Below are 4,025 nucleotides of genomic sequence, written 5' to 3'. Positions count from 1 at the left end.
CAAAACAGTACTTTTCATCAACATATTATAAATCCTTTTTCCAACAGTTCCACCTCTACAATATCAAAATATCATTTATTCTTATATTTATTATTCCTTCAATTAATTATTCACATAACTCCTCAGTCTCCGCCGAAATAGGCCTGTCTTCTGTAAGTAGTTCTTCTGTTCAATCATTCCCTAGATAAACATAAAGAAAACAATAGTTAATTTTTTATAAGTTTGAATTCATAATTTTGTCGATCAAACTCTTGTGAAGTTCGAAGGACAAAAGTTTGGTGAATATGTCAGCCAGTTGATCTTTTGAACATATCCATTTCAAAGTGATGAATCCTTCTCTAACACATTCTTTAACGTAATGAAATTTAGGTTCAATCACATGTCTCAATTTATTTCCTCCACTAGTTTCTGCATTTAGAACAGCTGCTCTGTTGTCACACCATAGTGTCATGGGAAGTGGAGGTTCTACTAGATTTAATCTCAATGAATTGTAAATAGATAACATCTCTTGACTAGCTTCACTCCTAGCAGCATATTCTGCCTGACAGGTTGACAACGCAACATAAGGTTGCTTATAAGTACGCCAAATTATGGCGTCCCCAAATAATTTGATAACAAACCCACAGGTCGTCAGTGAGTTCTTGCAGTCTGCAAAACTCGCATCAGAGAAACTCTGAATGTCATCAGTTTTCCCAGAATAAGTCAGACCCAATGAAGATGTGCCTCTCAAGTATCTGAATACCCTTTTTACCATGGTCCAATCATTTTCCGTTAGATTGACTCGGTGTCTGCTCAACACATTCACTGTGTAAGAGATGTCCGGTCTTGTTGCTACTGCCAGATACATGAGACTACCCACTGCCTCACGATATGGAACATTTTCTCTTGTTTCAGTTGACTGTAACTTTTCAACATTACAGTCTGTTTCCCTCATTTTCCTTTCATGATTTGTGACCTGAACTGTGTTCATTGGGGTTCTTTGGGGATGTGACTGATCAAAACCGAATCTTTTCAATATTTTCTCAGTATACTTTTCTTGACTCAATTCAATTATTCTATTTTCTCTGTCACGTCTAATTGTTATACTCAAAAATTCTTTATGTTCCCCTAATATTGTCATTTCGAATTCTGAATTTAGTTTGAATTTAATTTCTTCCATTTTCAAATCATCATTGCTAGCCAGCAAGATGTCGTCTACGTATAGCAACAAGATCAGGAATCTCTCTTCATCTCTCCAGGTAAACAAACAAGGCTCAAGATCTGAATTTATCAACCCCATACTTAATGCAACTTCTGTGAACTTAACGTTCCAACGCTTAGGACTTATCCGAAGCCCATAGAGCGCTCTTTCAAGTTTGCATACTTTATTATAGCTTACTTCCTCAGAATAAGAAGTTCCTTCTGGGATTTCCATGAGGATTTCTTCATCTATTACCCCATTCAGGAAAGCTGTTTTAACGTCCAGTTGACAAACACTCAGATCATATTTGTTAATTATAGCAATTACTGCCCTCACCAAAGGTAATCGAGAGACTGGTGCATAAGTCTCCCAAAGCTCATACACATTTTTATCTTTGAAACCCCTGATAACTAAACGAGCTTTGTATCTAACCTTTCCATCTGGTTCTAATTTACGCTTGAAAACCCACTTGGAATCAATTATGTTTAATTTTCAACCATTACTCATTTTTACAGGTCTATCAACTAACTTCCACACCTGATTTTTCTTCATTGACTTCCACTCTTCTCCAATAGCTTGCTCCCAGAAACTTCTCTCTCTACTACTCATAGCTTCATTATAGTTAGCGAGATCAGAATTTACGTTTGACAAAAATACATGAATAAATTTCATTCAGACCATTCATGATGGGTTCTAACTCATCACTCTGATCATACGCTAAAAACACACTAGCCTTCAGATTTTCATCAATTGTTAATTTAGATAGACTTGAATCATTTATCATTCGTTCATTTACTTTTATTTCATTATCAAAATCTTTTGACACCGAGATCGTTTTCTTTGGTCTACCTCTTTTCTTTTTACTGTCTCCCTCCGGTTTTGAAGACTCATCTACTTTATTGACTTCTTCATTGAATTTGACAAACCAATCCTCTTTATTTACCTGTTCAACCTCATGCGGAAAATCTTTATATCTCATTTCTTTTATGTCTATCTCCATACACAATTTTCTCATTGAAACGAACGTGGGTGCTCTCATAAAGCTTTCCATCTTTTGGATTCAACAATATGTAACCGGTTGGAGTATATTCAACATGAATAGTTATCATCCCTTTAGCTCGAAACTTCGGATCTACTTTCCTCTTAACTTCAGCGTAAGCAAAACATCCAAATCTTTTAATCTGATCAGCATTAAAATTATGAACCGGAGCAAATCTTGCTAATGGAGTAATCATGCCATTTGATTTTTGAGGAGATCTGTTATATGCATACACAGCCGCCGATAAAGCTAGATCCCACATACTTTCGGGCAACCGAGAGTCATACATATATGACCTTACTTTCTTTTGGATTGTTTGATTGAATCGCTCAGATACGCCATTATGCTCAGGTGTATCTGGGCTAGCTAATTGTGATTCAGCTCCTAACTTTCTCAATACTTCGACAGTATAACCGCCAGTATACTCCGTTCCCTGATCAGATCTCAGGAAGCACACCTTTGCATCATACCCCAGCAAATTCCTGCCACTTCTCACAAAATCCTCAAAACAATTACCTGTCTCGTTCTTTGTTTTCATCGCATAAGCCATCGCGAATCGTGAGTAATCATCAACAAAAACGGAAATAAATCTATAGTGTTTAGGGGGAGAGCTGGGTCAGATGGGCCCCATGACGTCGGAATGAATAATTTGTAAATGCTGTGTGGCTCTTCTTCTTGTTGTAGGAAATGACAGTCTATTAAATTTGGAAATATGACAAACTTCACAATCTAGAATAGAGTTATCAAAAATTGCATTTTTCAGATCTTTACAATCTGAGTAACTCAGCTGTAATGCTTTTAAATATGACAATGACGCCTGACCCCATCTCACATGCAACAGCATAGCTTTATTGTTTCTAAGAAACTTTTGATCTACGTTTGGGAAGGGGGAAACTTCAACATTTGATTCTTATTCAGTTAACTCTTCAATATTATAGATTTTACGATCACAAACAGAGAATTCAAAATTCGATTGCTCTCTAATAAATTTAGACTTATCTTCTATTCCATTGATATTTGTTTGTTCCTTAGTGTTTATCATTATTCTCATTTGTTTTATCTTCAACCATGTCTTCATCGATCACTATTTTCTCTACATCTTTTGGTTCTGGTTTCTCATCATCATTACCGTCCTGTAATCTAGCTGTTCCACTTCTAGTCATATATTTTTTAACTTCTGTTTCACTATCAGCTAAATTTGCTATAATTCTTCTATTTACACATTTAATTGAACTATTATCTTCAGAATTCAATTTATTTATTTCAAGATCAATTATCCAATATGGTTTTTGATATACACCGGAAAGAAACAACTCATTAGTCTTTGGGTCAACTATATCAATTTGTTTATTATCCAAGTAAATCGCGAGACCGATTTCTGCAAACTTCCGTAAAGACAATAAGTTAGCTTTGAGAGCTTCAGCAAATATCATCGTATCAATTTTAAGAATTCTCCCACTAGCTAAAACTACCTCGATTTTCCCCACTCCCTCCGTTTTTAAGTCCGCTGACTGTTCTTTGTTAGCACATTTTATTATTCCTCTATCCGTCTCATCAAAGGATTTGAATATTAATCTCGAATTCGTGAGGTGCTCTGTTGCACCTGAATCAGCAAGGAATTTCGTTATATATTTCCCACTGCTTGTTGATTGTGAACTTGCATACATTGTTTCAATTTCGTATGGGTCACAATCCATCAGTTCTGGTACTCCATCTGGTGTATCATTTATGTTAGATAGATTTGACTTACTATTTTTGGGGTTCATAGAATCTGTAGATTTTTCTGAGTTCTTTGAATTCGTCGTC

This window comes from Diachasma alloeum, unplaced genomic scaffold (genome assembly GCF_001412515.2).
Source record: "Diachasma alloeum isolate Michigan unplaced genomic scaffold, Dall2.0 Dall_scaffold_78912, whole genome shotgun sequence".
NCBI lineage: Eukaryota > Metazoa > Arthropoda > Insecta > Hymenoptera > Braconidae > Diachasma > Diachasma alloeum.
This window is presented reverse-complemented; position numbering follows the sequence as displayed.